The 19,289-nt window shown below is 34.9% G+C and overlaps 1 protein-coding gene across 2 annotated transcripts in view; it reads left to right on the top strand.

Annotated features, from left to right (window-relative positions):
- Cow (Proteoglycan Cow) overlaps positions 1-19,289 on the top strand; it is a 1,076,490-nt gene that overhangs the window by 1,015,076 nt on the left and 42,125 nt on the right. The gene's annotated exons all lie outside the window — the stretch shown is intronic.

Raw genomic sequence — 19,289 nt, 5'->3', positions numbered from 1 at the left:
TTTGAATTGTTATTTAACTCTGATATATTATTATTATTATTATTATTATTATTATTATTATTATTATTATTATTATTACCATCGTCGTTATTGGCGTTCATGGGTATCGGTTCCGACACTTCACTCGCTTCCCACGGCCTCCACATTTTTATTATACACTGAACTGTAATATAATTAATTTTCACTGTGAACTAGAACAAGACTCACTGCTAAAATTTGCAACTCCGCGTGGAATATTGGAGCGGCCTTCAAAAGACTTGACGACGACAATGGAGCGGCCTTCAAAAGACTTGACAACGACAATGGAGCGGCCTTCAAAAGACTTGACGACGACAATGGAGCGGCCTTCAAAAGACTTGACGACGACAATGGAGCGGCCTTCAAAAGACTTGACAACGACAATGGAGCGGCCTTCAAAAGACTTGACGACGACAATGGAGCGGCCTTCAAAAGACTTGACGACGACAATGGAGCGGCCTTCAAAAGACTTGACGACGACAATGGAGCGGCCTTCAAAAGATTTGACGACGACAATGGAGCGGCCTTCAAAAGACTTGACGACGACAATGGAGCGGCCTTCAAAAGACTTGACGACGACAATGGAGCGGCCTTCAAAAGACTTGACGACGACAATGGAGCGGCCTTCAAAAGACTTGACGACGACAATGGAGCGGCCTTCAAAAGACTTGACGACGACAATGGAGCGGCCTTCAAAAGACTTGACGACGACAATGGAGCGGCCTTCAAAAGACTTGACGACGACAATGGAGCGGCCTTCAAAAGACTTGACGACGACAATGGAGCGGCCTTCAAAAGACTTGACGACGACAATGGAGCGGCCTTCAAAAGACTTGACGACGACAATGGAGCGGCCTTCAAAAGACTTGACGACGACAATGGAGCGGCCTTCAAAAGACTTGACGACGACAATGGAGCGGCCTTCAAAAGACTTGACGACGACAATGGAGCGACCTTCAAAAGACTTGACGACGACAATGGAGCGGCCTTCAAAAGATTTGACGACGAATGGAGCGGCCTTCAAAAGACTTGACGACGACAATGGAGCGGCCTTCAAAAGACTTGACGACGACAATGGAGCGGCCTTCAAAAGACTTGACGACGACAATGGAGCGGCCTTCAAAAGACTTGACGACGACAATGGAGCGGCCTTCAAAAGACTTGACGACGACAATGGAGCGGCCTTCAAAAGACTTGACGACGACAATGGAGCGGCCTTCAAAAGACTTGACGACGACAATGGAGCGGCCTTCAAAAGACTTGACGACGACAATGGAGCGGCCTTCAAAAGACTTGACGACGACAATGGAGCGGCCTTCAAAAGACTTGACGACGGCAATGGAGCGGCCTTCAAAAGACTTGACGACGACAATGGAGCGACCTTCAAAAGACTTGACGACGACAATGGAGCGGCCTTCAAAAGATTTGACGACGACAATGGAGCGGCCTTCAAAAGACTTGACGACGACAATGGAGCGGCCTTCAAAAGACTTGACGACAATGGAGCGACCTTCAAAAGACTTGACGACGACAATGGACAGCGACATAATTAAAATTATTGAAACTACAAAGCTTCCGTCCTCTTTGACACCGCTAGGCTACTAATTGAACGTGGCTACTTTTTACCGGCATTACAGTATAATAAATTATGCAGCTGCATATTTTTCTTTTACTTTCGCCGCGACCCTACAATGCGACTTTCGATTTCCACAAGGTGTTCAAGAACAAACTTCAGAAAATATTTACCAAGTGTTTTAAAAACAAATTTCACCGTAAAATGAAAATGCAAAAAAAAAAGGAGAGGAAAAATGCCCCTCCCCCTGGAAATTGCCACCCTACGCAACTACCTAGGTTTCCTAGGCCTAAATCCGCCACTGCATGTTGGGGCGGAAAGTGTTGATAGTTTGGCTACATTTGGGATAGGGAAACATTTTCCTCGACTTGTGCACAGTTAGTTGGTATGGCAACAAAGACAGGAGCCAATCACAAGGTTGTGACAGCTGTACGTCCACAATAATTAATAAAGTATCGCGCGCCCCAGAGGGGCATGTTCCCGCGTGACGGACGGCTTTGTGTGGCCAGCCGCGTTTTATTCAATTAATGCACATATGATGTATCGTGCGGACCCGCCCGGAGCGAGCGCGGTATTCTCCATTGTGCGAGATTGTCGATCTGATACAATTAAAACAAGCTAATAGAAAACACGTGACTATCACTGACGCACTGCTGTGCTTTTATTTTTTGTTAACCGACGAGGGCTCTTGCCGTATCATTATCGGGTTTTTTTGTATCCCGGCTAATGTCTGTTGGTTTTCAATGCCAAGCTCTTGACAACAAAATCACTGGCTCTTGTGGAATGGGTCTGGCCGGGCTTATTTGATACTCCATCTCGTACCACAGTACCCCTGCGGTTATCGTTACACATAATAGATTGAGGACCAGTGAGATTTTGCATCTAAATGTTCTATGCTTTTCCGCTATACAGAATGTTCATAAAAAATCTAAATGAAGCACTTTTGATAAAATAATCGCACTATCGCCCGCTCACACATATACCTGAAACTGACCAATATGTTCTAACGATTCTAAACTCTGTTTATCATAGTCCCGTCTCTAATTTCCGGCAGCCAATCGCGTTGCAGGTCATCTACATTTAAACGTGTGCGTCTTGTGATTCGCTTATGAAGACGTCATGCATTTCTTAAGGCTCGATAAATACTTAAGGCAGTGGCCGGCAGAAGCTGCAGTTGTGACGTAAGAGCCAGTCAGGCCTCAAGAGCTTGGAAGAGCGAGCAGTTGAGTCGTATTACTGTTAACACGCACCAGCGCAGTGGCGTCAGTGCAGCAATGATACGTCAGTTCTTGGAGATAAATTGATGATGGAATCACATTCCTGTATTTTGCTAGGGAATAACTACTCTGCGGACATGATGGCAACATTCTTGGCAAATTCCCCGTCATTAAAAGAACGCATGTTCTTTGCAATGGCTAGTGAAATCCTATATCTTAAGCCCTAAGCTTACCATTGATTCACTGATAGTGTGTTCACTAGCTTCACTTAACAATTTATCTTTCAATTGCTGCACCAGTATTTGTCGATATTCTTCCCCATATTTGTCATAATCATTTGTGTGGCGTACAGAATAATGGCGTTGTATTTCTTTACATGCTGAAACAGCTTGCCACAAATCAAACAATTCGCCATTCTTCCATACTCCATAACACAGTTTGATCTCGACAAAGCATTTAGCTTGGGCACGGTAGTAACACAAAGTGATGGTATGTTTCAAAATTTGAAATATACTTTGCATACCACTCACCAAGGTAGATAGTTCAATCTGTATATTATGTAGAAAAATGTCTGTTAAAAACACTTGAACTGTTTTCAAGTTTCCGAGTAGACAAAGTGTTGTAGTACTGCTTAAATTATTTATTTCTATATTTGTATATTTATAGCACTTTCGGAGACTCATTTACATAATGCGAACGCTTCTGCAGCTGGCTGTATTATGAATTTCATATTATTATAAGTATATTAAATTTGATTACAACCAAAATATTTTGTTACATTGATTTATCACGGATGTACAGTTATGTTTTCGTACAAATGTATTGTAATTGTGCTGTTCCCATACTACCTCAGACGAATGGATCGCGCTCTGTCATTGCATAGGCGAAGTACCACCACTGTTCAGTTGAACCATCTCTCCTCGCTGTGCTCAGTATGCAGAGTTTCCCGAGCAAAGAGCGTGGCGGCTCCATGGTATGACGTCACAGAGCACGGAACATGCCGGTCACTGACTTAAGGGATTATGTACGTGAACGACCACAGATATTATCAGAAAATGCAGGCTCTAAATTTATAAAATTTTATAAGGAAATGACAATTGGACAAAAATTACAAGGTGCAACAACAAGACTTATTAGAACTTAAATAACTGATAAAAGTATAAAAAAGGTTACTAATCATATTTTTTAGAATTCACTATTTACTTTAAATTAAATTTTCCAAAATTTGAAAATTTTCGCACATATTATTGTATAACTCCACAACCATTAGAGACAGAATTCTGAAATTTTGTACATTGATTTAACATGCATTTATGCAAAAGGTAGATTACAATAATGCCCATTTCTTTGAAAATAGAAATATTAGGTCACAAAACATTATGTAAATTTTAATATATTTCTTATGGGACAAATAAAAAATTAATTGTATTAGAATAAACAACTCTACATGTCTGAGAGTAGTCTACTTTTCAGAAATAAGTGTTTATTACATGCAGGAAAAATGTTAAAGATGTCAGAAAGACCATAACAACGTTATGGTTACCAAATGATGTCACTACAGAATTGTTTTGTTTTTTTCATACTTTGATAAAACTGGTTTGAAAATAGTAACCTTTTTTATACTTTTATCAGATATTTAAGTTCTAATAAATCTTGTTGTGGTACCTTGTAATTTTTGTCCAATTCTGATTTCATTTTCTTATAAAATTTTAGAAATTTAGAGCCTGCATTTTCTGATAATATTTGTGGTCGTTCACGTACATATACCCTTAATATAATCGCCCGCCATTTTGGCTCTTTCGTTGGCGTTCGCAGAAAGCACACGAAGACGTTATTTGCCGCTCAATTGTTTGCTGAATTACAGTGCGTTTGATTTATTATCATAGGAGCTACGACATGATAATGTTTAACGGTGTGGAAAATAGATTCCTCGTATGGTGGCTCGGCAAAGAACAAAAATGGTGAACGATACTACCTAACTAGACTTTATAGAGCCTTCACTTCCTAAAACGTAAGCAAAGAGGAGGAGTCACGCCGGGAATAACAGCGTCGCGACTTTAGTAAGTGGATAGAGTACACGATTTACTAAGCATTGTTGGTGTTCACTTTCATTCGAATTATCACCAGGCAGAAAAATTAAACTGGACATTGTTGCAGGTGTTCACGTTTCATTGGTAAAGTCTGTCTCAAAATAAAATGTAGGCTACCATATCAAAGACTTCGTTGTAAATAAAAAAAAAAATGCGTTGTAAAGAGACTTTCTGGATGGCATAACATTTATGTTTCAGTTCCAAAATTTCGCGACACACTCCATAGGGCCATGGGGACACACTGGTTAGGAACCACTGGCTTAGGCCTTAGATGATACAGTGTCGTTAAATAACTATTATTCCCGGCGTGACTCCTTCTCTTTGCTTACGTCTTAGGAAGTGAAGGCTCTATAAAGTCTAGGTAGGTAGTATCGTTCGCCATTTTTGTTCTTTCGTTGCCGAGCTACCAGACGAGGGATCTATTTGCCACACCATTAAACATTATCATGTCGTAGCTCCTACGATAATAAATCAAACTCACTGTAATTGAGCAAATAATTGAACGGCAAATAACGTCCTCGTGTGCGTTTGCGAACGCCAACGAAAGAGCCAAAATGGCGGGCTATTATATATTAAGTATTTATCCAGCCTTAGGAAATGCTTAACATATTCATCAGCGAATCACAAGACTCACACGTTTAAATGTAGCCGACATGCAACGTGATTGGCTGCCGGAAATTAGAGCGACCGGACTATAATTGTAAATATGGATTCCTGAGAAAAGTGAAAACTATCATTATTAATAAAAAAAGATTCATATACTTTCAACGGAATTCGAACCTTAGACGCAGAAAGTCGAAAGATCATACATCTACTCGATATACGCTTCTTGAAAATGTCTACTGCAATATCAGTCTATATCTCTATAGTTCATTTCTATACGGGAGGCGAGGCTTTTCCTTTCGCTTCCTCCTAGAATCCCTAGGGATTACCCGTTTAAAATATAACCTCATTCAATATTTCATTCCAGTGTTATTTATTTTCCTTCACATCTAATTTTTATCTGTTTATTTCTATTCTCTTTTTTTCGCATTTCCTATCCGTTATGTGTCTGGTTATATCTGCACACGTATTTCTGAATTTTCCCGCTGTTTCTTTTTTCTTCTTCGGTGTTGCCACCAGGGATCCGTTTCTCTTCTTCAGCCTCTTCCCAGTAAGCTTTTCGCCTGTTCTTTACCTTGCCGTTCCCCCCACGGGATTGCTACACAGGCTGGCTGCAGCATTGCATTGACACAAGAAATTTGTTGAACTTCTACGCTCACTTTATCCCTCGTATCATTATTGAGCGATTAAATGTTTTGATGTTAACTTGTTAAACTAGCAGTCTCGTTTAAAATGCAATATCACAATTCTTAGAAATTATTCACATTGAAGGGAAGGGAAAAAGGATCACTGACGCGAAAAAACTAATAATCAAGCTGAACTCAATTGAAATGTGTAGTTTCAAAACCAGACAATTCCAGTATGATTTTTTTCAAAAGTGTGAAAAAGAAACCTTAATAAAACTGCACTGTTTTGAAGTTAGTTTCAGCTTGCAAACTCGTTTTATTTTCTCTTCCCTATCCAAATATGAAGCAAAAGATATCGCCATTAATTCACGCAGTAAGTTCTGATTGCCCAGAACTATACTGTGCGACTTTGAAACTTTACATCTCTTCTACAGGGATATCATTTTATTTTTACTTCAATTTTTATTGTACCTGAGTTTTTTAATGTACTTCACTCCCACTCCCTCTACTAGTAAACTTCCAACCGTTCTCCACACAGAACCAAGGCCACGTATGCGGTCATAGTAAGCAGTACTGAGTTAGTGAGTATAGTACGTTCGAGAAATATTTTCGCGTTTTCCAGTGACGAAAGAGCTTTCAATATTGAATCATATTTTCGCACAGATACTGTCATCCTTTTGCTTACGTCGCATCCCGGTTTCACCCACCCGCTTCTGCTCACTTCTCTGTAAAGGCTAGTGGCTGGGCTGTCTTAGCTCTTTTCTGGAAACATTAATTTCTGTTAGGAATTGGACGTTTACGTAATATTATACAACTGTTTAAAATAACTTAAATAAAAGAGCCTCGTTAAGTAATTAACTGTCGCGTGATTTCCCCTCTTTCTGCGACCCTGCTATATAACCATTTGGACGGACAGTAGATAGTATGTCTGAGTAATTTTATCTTTTCGGATCGGGCAGAAGTGAAGATTGAATTTACAGTACGTAAGGTACTCTTTTATAGAGTAGGTACGGAATTATTTCAACATGAGTTACTAGTACGAAGGTCGAAACTGGTAATTGGAATTAGGTAAAATAGTCTATAGTGTGATAATATGCACAAAAGAGCTGAAGTCTGTATAAAATGAACGGCCATCATTTTCAAAAATGTGTTTAAATATTCATATTATGATTATTTTTCAATTTAACTTCATTCTTTTTATTGTATGCTAATGTGTTGTAGACAGTATAATATACACTACATAATGAATATGTCCGAAGGTCCACACCTGTGGAGTAACGGTTAGCGCGTCTGGCCGCGAAACCAGATGGCCCGGGTTCGATTCCCGGTTGGGGCAAGTTATCTGGTTGAGGTTTTTTCCGGAATTTTCCCTCAGCCCAGTATGAGCTGGGCCCCGGACTCATTTGACCGGCATTATCACCTTCATATCATTCAGACGCTAAATAACCTAAGCTGTTGATAAAGCGTCGTAAATAACGTACTAAAATAAAAAAAAAAACGTCTGAGTGGATAGCTCAGTTCGTGAGTAAAAACACTTATTGTTAATACTGTACTGTATTTTGATTACGCAAAAATCTAATGAAAATTATCAAACTCAAAATTGCGATATTTCCTAGTTTACATAAATGGACGAACTATTTTCCTTCCCTCCTGTACCTAGCAAAGTGATTTGTTTGTATTTTACGCCAGTATCATCGAACTCCAGTCGTGGAAGGGGGTAGCAAATAGTGTTTCCGGTTCTCAACCGTTAATCCAAAGGTATAGCCAAATTAATATTAGAAATGTTAGTAAAAATAAAATGATGTCCCTGTGTTATAGTAATAGGAGTAGTAAAGGTAAAATAAGATGACTGCACACGTCGATGAAAGTTCTAGTAATTAGAAGGTAATGGGGAGCACGAATACAAAGATGTCAATTCATTTTCATGACTATTTTCGACTTGACCGAATAATGAATTTTCTATCCCGAAAAAAAAGTAGAGGAGACATTAAAGAAACTATAAAAGTCGGTCTGGCATGAAGATTGCAGAAATTCAAGACTGGGTTTAGCCACCTTCGTGTATAGTCAGGAATTTAAATGCCATAAAAGCTGGTAGTAAAACTGAATTGAACACTTGATATAACGAGACAAGCACCGACGCGACGCGTGAGAGCGGTCATACTGCCTGGCGCAGGCGTGAGCGAGCTTCTTTCGGCTGAACGGATTGAGCCCCATTGTTAGCGTTGCCACGGCAACCGTCAGGAAGCGAGGACGTCATCCTGATAGGATCTCACGAAAGCTCCTCCCGCCGATTCAGTGCTCACGTTAAATCCCCATTTCGTGCTCAATAGCTCAACATTGACATAAGTGACGAGTGAAGTATTTAAAGAACGCGTTCATTCCGAAGTACCATTTTGTTTTCCAAATCTCGAACCCATTCGTTAGTGATATTTTTATCCTGTGAATGTATGTATGAATCATCCATTCTGGGAAGAGCCCCAACTCTAAGATGCAGAAATTTTCAGGAGAAGGATTTCTTTTGTTTTACTCTGATAAGTTGCATGATCGATAAAAGATTCCTCTGATATTACTTTAAGTATTGAATTAAGAAATCTGTGTCGCTGTCTGTCAGAGCTAAACGTTAGAAGTATAATCACAATATTCGTGTGTAGATTTGGGTTATTTTGACACAGGGACATCTACTTCAGGTAGAGTTGGGGCTTTTTTATTTGGAATTGGTGTCTAGCATCAAGGACTGTAATTGGCAAACTAACGAAAAAAATATATATGGATTTTTTTGATTAGGAATAGCTGTGTAGCATCATGGACTATAATATGCAACGAAAAATTAAATGAAAATCGAAGAAATGTGGATTTGGGTCTTTTCAATATTGGATGATTCTTTGGCATGCATAAACGACTCCTCTCGCCTATGTCATATGTGTGTGCTAACTAACGGCAGGCGTGGTCTAGGCTAAACAATTCGAGGGTTGCATGTAGATAACATAACATAAAAATATGGTGCTTACATTAAAACGATTTTAATTTTTGCTATATTACTCTCCTGTATCGGAGAGTTAAAGGCTTTATTGCCGAAAATTCAGCATTTAGTTAAGAACAATATTGCATGATTCTTAGTAATGTATGTATGTATGTATGTATGTATGTATGTATGTATGTATGTATGTATGTATGTATGTATGTCTTTTCACACTCAATAACTATTTATTTATTTATTTATTTATTCAATTATTAATCCATTCATTTATTCATTTATTTACTTATTTATTTACCTATTTATTAATTTACTTATTTATTTATTTATTTATTCATTCATTTGTTATTTAGTTTATTTAATTTATCTGCGTATGTATTTACTTATTTCTTTATTGAGATATTTACTTATTTAATTATTTATTTATGTATTTATTTACTTATTTATTAATTTACTTATGTATTCATTTATTTCTTTATTTATTTATTTATTTACTCATTTAATTATTTATTTAACTATGTATTTACTTATTTGTGTAATTATTTATTTATTCATTTATTAATCTGTTTATTTATTTATTTATTTATTTATTTACGTATGAATTTATATATATATATTTATTTAGATATTTACTTATTTACTCATTTATTTATTTGCTTGTCTACTTATTTATTTATTTATTTATCTATTCATTTATTTTATTTACTTATTTATTCATTTATTTACTAGTTTATTTATGTATTTATTTATTTATTTACTTATTTATTTAATTATTTATTTATACATTCATTCATTTATTAATTAGTTCATTTATTTATTTACCCATGCTTATATATTTATTTTTTATTTTTTTATTTCATTTATTTATTTATTTACTAGTTTATTTATGTATTTATTTATTCATTGATTTATTTATTCATTCATTTATTTATTCATTCATTCATTCATTTATTCATTCATTTATTTGTTATTTAGCTTATTTCATTTATTTTTGCGTATGTATTTACTTATTTCTTTATTTAGATATTTACTTATTTCATAATTTATTTACATATTTATTTACTTACTTTTGTGTTTATTTACTTATTTATTTATCCATTTATTCATTTACTTACGTATTTATTTATTTATTTATTTACACATTTATTCAGTGAATTATTCATTTAACTATTTGTTTAATTATTTATTTATTCATTAATTTATCAGTTTATTTATTTATTTATTTACGTGTGAATTTACTTATATATTTATTTAGGTATTTACTTGTTTACTTACATATTTATTTACTTATTTATTTATTTATTTATGTATTTATTTATTTATTTATTTATTTACGGTCTTACTAATAAAAACTCTATATACAGACGTTTAACAGTCTTATACTTATACAATGAGTAGCTCGTTTATAAGTCGTGTGTAAATTCCTTACTAATAATCACTACATACGTCGCGTATAACAGTATAACTGTTACACAGCTACGTCATAGTTTCGTCATTACTTCGTTACGAAAGATAATAGAATAACTGAGGTTCTCTATTGCATCCGGTAGAGCGCTCTAGTGTAGCGTGTCAAGTATCGATAGTACAACTGGCTCTAATCGATTACCATACTATATTTTGGTCAAAGAGTACAAGCTACAGTAATATTATTCTAATTATTCTGTGCTCTTTGGTTTGTTCTTCTTTGGTTACTAGGCAACTATCATCACAAAATGACAGTCGATAGGAACAGCTGTTAGAGGGGCGGCCATTTTTTCTCTATATACAACGCTTAAACAAGGGGTTTCGTGTATATTACTACTGCAAAGCAATTCCCATTGTATAGTTACAGACTGTTTATACGTCCATCGCTTATGCATGGTTTATTAGTAAAGTTTTCTGTCTCAACTCTGCATAAGTCTAATATAAAAACTATACACGGTTTATTAGTAAGACTGTTACTATTTTACTTATATATGTATTCATTTATTCATTTATTTTATTTATTTACTTATTTATTTAATTATTTATGTATTCATTCATTTATTAATTAGTTCATTTATTTATTTACGTATGAATTTACTTATTTATTTATTTATTTATTTAACTTACTTATTTACATACTATTTTATCGACTCCTATTAGGCGAACGTATGGAGGGTTTTCCTTCCTTCTTCTGAAGTCAAGGTGACTCCATGCCTCCATCGATCCTGAAGGGGAAGGGTGAACCAACAAAGCTACGTCCATCATACGCGAATCGTTCCGCTAACCCTCGGCTAGACGCATTCTCACCCTCATCAGTCGACTGTGCGACTAGGCATCCCCACATGTCCCCAGACCACTAGCCCCTTCCACACTCCAAGCAGCGATCGGAGAATTTCTCTGGAGTTCAGAATGGAATGAATATATATCTGCCGGAATGATTAATGGAATGATATGGGAATCAGGAGAAAATTCAAACTGCCGCCTTGTCCATCATAACTGCCACAGGACCCAGGACTGCCTGCGTGACATGCTGGTGGTCTAGACCATTGGTATTCAATCTATGATGCGCGACCCCCAGGAGTACGCGGGGTTGTCTCAAGGGGTACGCATCCCACTGACTAGGTTATAAAATGCTGATATTATTTATTTTATTATGCTTGTTGGTAATAAAATCATTGGAGTTTATGCATTTTCTTTTACAATATCAACTCTTTTTTCTTGTTTCAGTAAAATTTTACATAATTCATACTATATTTCTTCAATAATGTCTAATAATAATAATAATAATTATTATTATTATTATTATTATTATTATTATTATTATTATTATCAGGGAAAGGATTTATATGTAAATACATATTTACTTATAAAGCTAATATAATTTATATTTTGCATTATCTTTATGTTTCACAATGTGTAGGGTTGAAAAATCCTACTTTTATTTTCCATATTTTTCCATATTTTAGAGTTTAGTACATATTTTCGTTAATTTCCATATATTTTCCATATTTCATATAAAACAGTCCATATTATATTAGGTTTAACAATAAAACAAAACAAAATTCCATTAACTTTTAAAAATACATTTCAACAATAGAGATTTAAACACATGTTCAGTAATCCCTTTAACATCAGAGTTATTTGAAAATTAGCAGTCCTATCAACAATGGGAAAGTAAGTTACAAAACTGTATTAATTTAATTTAAAATTTTTAACAGACTTCAGTTGTGCAGCTCAACAGTTAAATGCCAGTCAGAGTACACATAGGTTCAGTTTTGTAAATCATACTATAAAGACGGTAAATATGCCAAAAGTACGTCATTCAGTCAATTTAAAATCAAAACTAACAAGTTACATTTCAGAATTTAAAGAAGATGGTTTATCAACTGACAATAAAATATTATTTTGTAATTTGTGTCAGTGTGCAGTATCATCTACACAAAAGTTCCTGGTGCAACAACACATTACAACTAGTAAACATCAGGCCAACAAACAACTAAATTCCAAGCAGAGACAATTGTTTTTAACACAACCAACAACATCGAATGTAAGATCTGAGTTTAACATCGACCTGTGCCGTTCTCTCATCTCTGCTGATATTCCTCTCTACAAACTAAAGAATAAGGTCTTCAGGGAATTCCTTGAAAAATATACTCAACATACAATCCCGGATGAGTCAACACTTAGGAAGACGTATGCTCCATCCATCTACGATGAGACAATACAGAAGATAAGAGATGAAGTTAAAGATAGTTCAATTTGGGTTTCCATTGATGAGACTCCCGACAAAGAAGGTAGACTTGTTGGTAATGTAGTTATCGGTTTGTTAAGTGAACAATATTCTGAACGAATTCTTTTACATTGTGATGTTCTAGAAAAGTGCAATAACAAAACTATAGTTAAACTGTTCAACGAAGCTATGGGTATCCTGTGGCCAAAGGGTATTATGTACGATAATGTGTTATTCTTTATTAGCGATGCTGCCCCTTATATGGTCAAAGCTGGACAAGCATTATCTGTTGTATATCCTAAATTGACTCATTTTACTTGTGTGGCGCATGCATTTCATCGTGTGGCAGAAGTGGTCAGAGACAATTTCCCTAAAGTAGATTTGTTGATTTCATCAGTGAAAAAAGTATTTCTCAAAGCTCCCAGTAGAGTTAACGTGTTGAAAGAAATGTACCCTGAAATTCCATTGCCACCAAAGCCAATTTTAACTAGATGGGGTACATGGCTAGAAGCAGTTGAATATTATGCCGAACATATAGACTCTATTAACAATGTTCTCCTTGCATTGGACTCTGAAGATGCAGTCTCAATTGATACTGCGAAAACAGTTACCTGTGACATAAGTGTGAAGAATGACTTAGCTCACATTCAGCATACATTTTCATGCATCATAAAAACGCTCAAAAGTCTCCAAAATAGGCACCTTTCACTATCTGAAAGTTTTGAAATTATAAATAGTACTGTGGAACAACTGAATCGTGGTAGAGGTAAAGTTGCAGATGCAGTAAGAGCTAAGGTGGACACTGTACTTTCAAAAAAACCCTGGATATGAAGAACTACAAAAGGTTGTTGCTGTGATGAGTGGTGAATCAACAGTGAAGATTAACTTGGACTTATCCCCAGCAGACATTGTGAAATTGAATTATGTACCAGTTACTTCTTGTGACGTCGAACGCTCTTTTAGTCAGTATAAATCTATCCTCAGAGACAATAGAAGAAGATTCACTTTTCAGCACTTGAAAGAAATGTTTGTAACCTATTGTTATGGTAACAGACAATAAAAATTGTGTTTTGTTGAAACTACATTGGAAGATAAGGTACGTCCATTATATTTTTTGTTTAGTTTGATTAAAATGTACCAATATTTAACGTACATAGTCATTTTTTTATAATTTTAAGTCCATATTTAATTCCATATTTTGGTAAAAATCCATATTTAATTCCATATTTTGGTAAAAATAACTACATATATATTTACATATTTCATATATTTTTAGTCCATATAAATCCGTTCCCTGATTATTATTATTATAAACAACATTTAAAATACCGATAATGTAAATTGTATACAATTTTAATAATAATCCCACCCTTAATAAAATTCTGCGTACGCCACTGCTGCTATCTGAAATTTACTAACGGTCTTACTAATAAAAACTCTACATACAGACGTTTAACTGTCTTATACAAAGAGTAGCTCATTTATACGTCGTGTGTAAATTCCTTACTAATAATCACTACATACGTCGCATATAACAGTACAACTGTTACACAGCTACGTCATAGTTTCGTCATTACTTCGTTACGAAAGATAATAGAATATCTGAGGTTCTCTATTGCATCCGGTAGAGCGCTCTAGTGTGGCGTGTTAAGTATCGATAGTACAACTGACTCTAATCGATTACCATACTGTATTTTGGTCAAAGAGTACAAGCTTAGTGCCAAGTATAACATCCCTCTCTTCAATTGGTCAGTGACAGGTTTATTTTTTGGTGCTCGGAGTTCTTTACCAAAATTTACATATCATTTTTTAAAACAATTATCAATATCAACTTTCGAAATTCAAAAAATTATCTCGCAAATTCTCAAAGATTCCCTGCAGATTATACAATTTCATTTATACCACTCAGAAAGCCTTAATTAAGGATATGCTAATTTTACATAAAATCTTTTATTTATAGTATAATTTTATAGTCATCTTCTAAGATTTTATTTTATAATTGGTAATCAATGATGCTTAATTATTACACTTTATTTTTATAACAATATTCATATTTAATTAATTATACTTGTTTGCTATTAATTTCCGGATCCTCGTGGTCATCCTTAATTAAGGCCGGATGAGATTTTTTTTCTCTCTCTCTAATATTATTCTAATTATTCTGTGCTCTTTGGTTTGTTCTTCTTTGGTTACTAGGCAACCATAATCATAAAATGACAGTCGATACGAACAGCTGTTAGAGGGGCGGCCATTTTTTGTCTATATACAACGCTTAAACAAGGGGTTTCGTGTATATAACTACTGCAAAGCAATTCCCATTGTATAGTTACAGGCTGTTTATATGTCCATCGCTTCTGCATGGTTTATTAGTAAAGTTTTCTGTCTCAGCTCTGCATAAGTCTAGTATAAAAACTATACACGGTTTATTAGTAAGACTGTAAGCATATTAGGAATTAAGGCGTTCCAAAAATACGCTATGAAATGTTTCAAATAAAATAGTAGTAGTAGTAGTAGTATTTATTTATTTAACCTGGTAGAGATAAGGCCGTCAGGCCTTCTCTGCCCCTCTACCAGGAGATTCCAACTACAATATCAACAATAAAATTACAATTAGTATTAAATTTACAATTACAATTACAAACAATATTACAATTAGCATTAAATTTACAATTACAATAAAATAATGGGCCGTATTCATATAAATTCTTAGTGCGGGCTTCCGGTGGATGATCAGCGAACTAACGTTTTTCGTATTCATAAACCAGTGTTAGCGATGTGATATGATATGAATCCTGTACAAGTAAGCAGTCGATAGCCGGGGCTAGTTTAGCACGCTCGTAGCACGAGCTAGCGAAATGATTTCTATCTCGGAAAGGAAGCAAAAACGAGCAAAATTGTAATAAAATTTTGTTTGAAATATCTCAAAGAATAACCTCCTTAAATTAATGACATTACTTAGAGCTCATCCATAGTTTAGGTCTACAAATATGAGTTTTCTTGTCCTGTTATAATGCACCGCCTAAAGCGGTAGCCATGCCCTATGCTTACCACCCAATCCTACGACGACGACGACGACGAAGATGATGATGATGATGATGATGATGATGATGATGATGATGTAGTCACAATGTATGTAGTAAGTATTTAATTTCTATAAATTATGTTATAACTAAGACCAAAATAGATAAATGCGGCAGAATTGACTTGTGCTGTTATAACACTCAACTTACGGATCAGTCACAAAATAGAAAAAGAAGTGAACGCTAGCCTTTTCATTTCTGAGTGCAGAGTGCAGTCGCTTCGATACGAAATTCATTTCACTTAGGTGATGAAGATCATCGGTCGGCGCTCACCTCGAGCTAACCTTTTATTAAAATCGGAAGCTTCCCATTGTCCTTTGACCTAGGTTTTCCGTCATACAAACTGACGTCAGTGTGCAAAGGCGGTGAACTATCGTAATAATCCACCAGGTTTTGAAATAGAGTAGCTATTTCTTTTTAAGCGAGGTTTGGAATTATTATTGTTATTATTATTATTATTATTATTATTATTATTATTATTATTATTATTATTATTATTATTATTATTATTATTAATTTTTTTGTAAAGTCATTAAGGGTGATACTGATTGTGAATCGTTCATAAGCAATATCAGTCTTCGTATTCCTGCTAAAGGTTTACGATTTCATAAAAATTTTTATAATAGAAATTCAAAATCTCTCTCTCCGATCTGCAGATGTATAAAATATGCTAATTTGCATGGAGTAAGCTTGGATCCATTTAATGTGTAGTATACACCTTTTGAGTTTATCATGATATATCCTTACTTATTATTGTTAGATATTGCTATTTATTTTGTTGCATTTGGTCATAGATTAATGATGACTATTATATTGATTGCATTCCATCTCACTGCCATTTCTATCATTCATTCTCATCATCATTTCTTCTGTTTTGTTTTGTTTCGTATCTTGTGCTAACCTGTAATTGGCCTTGTGCTGTTGTTTTGCACGTTAATATTCTAAATAAATAAATAAATAAATAAATAAATAAATAAATAAATGAAGTCCACACCTGTGAAGTAACGGTCAGCGCGTCTGGCCGCGAAACCAGGTGGCCTGGGTTCAATTCCCGGTCAGGGCAAGTTACCTGGTTGAGGTTTTTTCCGGGGTTTTTCCTCAACCCAAGTTGAGCAAATGCTGGGTAACTTTCGGTGCTGGACCCCGGACTCATTTCACCGGCATTATCACCTTTATCTCATTCAGACGCTAAATAACCTAAGCTGTTGATAAAGCGTCGTAAAATAACCTACTAAAATAAAAAAATAAATAAATTATTATTATTATTATTATTATTATTATTATTATTATTATTATTTTTATTATTATTATTGTTATTTTTATTAAATACAGATTACACGACGATTCGAGGTTATTATTATTATTATTATTATTATTATTATTATTATTATTATTAAATACAGACTACACGACGATTCGAGGTTGTAGGTATTTCTCTACGTCTTAAGGCCCATTTTCATCAACGCCGATAATTTTTGCTGTTATCCTAGATTTTTAAAACTTTTCTCGGATAACGCTCAGTTCTGTATTCACCACACCATTTATTATCCTGGTTTTCTGAAACTAAGTTTTCGTTTCATATTGCATTTCATCGTTAAATATTTCGTACGAAGCACGGATCAGTTTTATGTAAACTACCAATTCGCAAGCAATCGTAATGGGACATAATCGTCTACGAAGCGCTCTTGATAGTAGTACTATACCACATATAATATTGAATGGGATTATTGTTAAATACAGTAAAACAGTTAAAAATCTTGGCATTTTTATGGATGGCGATCTAAATTGGAACACTCAAGTAACACACACTTGCAAAAAAATATTTTCTCAACTTCACTCCTTGTTTCATATGAAAGAATTTCTGCCACTTAGTCTAAAAAAGAATCTTATTCAGACGTTTGTAATGCCCCATTTTGATTATTGCGATTCCTTACTAACTAATGTAAGTTCAGTCTTAGCTGAGAGACTACAACGTGTTCATAATGTGTGCATACGATTCATCTGCAATACTCGTAAACTTGACCATATAACACCTTCCCTCCAGTTACTTTCATGGGTGCGTCTGAAGGAACGAAGAACAATACATTCACTGTCTCTTCTATTTAGAATCATGCATACTTCTACTCCGAATTATCTCTTATCGCGCATTCAGTTTCTTACAACTCTTCGAAACCGACATCAAGCACTTCTTTTTATCCCTCATCATAGAACGTCTCTATACTCATCCTCCTACACTGTAGAAATACTTCGTCTCTGGAATTCGTTACCTAATGACGTCAGGGACTACCGGACTTTATCACAATTCAAAATTAAATTGGAAATTTTTGTCTTGTTTAATGCGTTTTAGGTATTGCTATAGGTTTTGATTAGTGTTTTGTACTCTAGATTAAAATCGCAAGTTTCTTGTTTATGTTAGTTAATTAGTTAGGATACAATTAATTATACTTAATCACTCATTTAAAGTTTGTGTGACTGCAACCTGTGTATATTTTTGTGTGACTTTACTTTGTTTATAGTGTTTTTTTTTTCCTTTTTATTTCTGTTATTGTATTTGTATTCCTGGTGGTGTGGAAGAGAAAGCCTGATGGCCTTAACTACACCGGAATAAATACATAAATAAATAATTCATTATCAAAATAAACAAATTTACGAAAGTATGTATGTTTAGTATGTGAAAATAATTTACCTACTGTAAGTTATGACCAATATTGGCCAGAAACTCGGAAAGAAACCTAATATGACATATCAAATAAAGTACAATATGGGATGCAATTCCATGCAACACCGCAAGACCACTGTCAGACAGGAGAATCTTCCAAGAGTAACACAAGAGATTGCAGCGAGGTGAAACAAGAGGAAGCTCTATGAGAGTAAGAGGACAAACACTGATTCCAAGAGGGTGGCCAGGATGTCAAAAACGAGGAAGGAGGAAACCAAGAAGAAGAAGAAGAAGAAGAAGCAAGGGAAAAGCTAAGGTCCTGGGCACTTCTGAAACACTCAAGATGAAAGAATCAACATTTTTTGTTTAATAAATTGTATTTTCTTAAAACATTTTTCTTCGTACAAATGGTCCCTCGCAGTTTTCATTTTCTCCAGTTTGCAAGAAATTTGCATGAATACTCTCTATATATCAATACACAAAAGTGTGCATGGAATTGACTCTTAGGTAAATAATTTTCGTCTAATGAATTTTTAACTTCCAAAAAATACGGAAATTTAACTAAAAAAATACATCTTGATTACACAACTTTTAACACTGTATCACTTCGGAATATGTATGGTAAGACTTTCCTGTGTTAAATTTCAACGTACCTCAACACTCTACAAAAACATCTCAACACACAAACAACACAAACAAATATAACCACACAGGCGTATACAAACTCAATTGTAACACCTGCAACAACTTCTACA

Source organism: Periplaneta americana, chromosome 13 (genome assembly GCF_040183065.1).
Source record: "Periplaneta americana isolate PAMFEO1 chromosome 13, P.americana_PAMFEO1_priV1, whole genome shotgun sequence".
In the NCBI taxonomy this organism is placed as follows: Eukaryota; Metazoa; Arthropoda; class Insecta; order Blattodea; family Blattidae; genus Periplaneta; species Periplaneta americana.
This window is presented reverse-complemented; position numbering and strand designations above follow the sequence as displayed.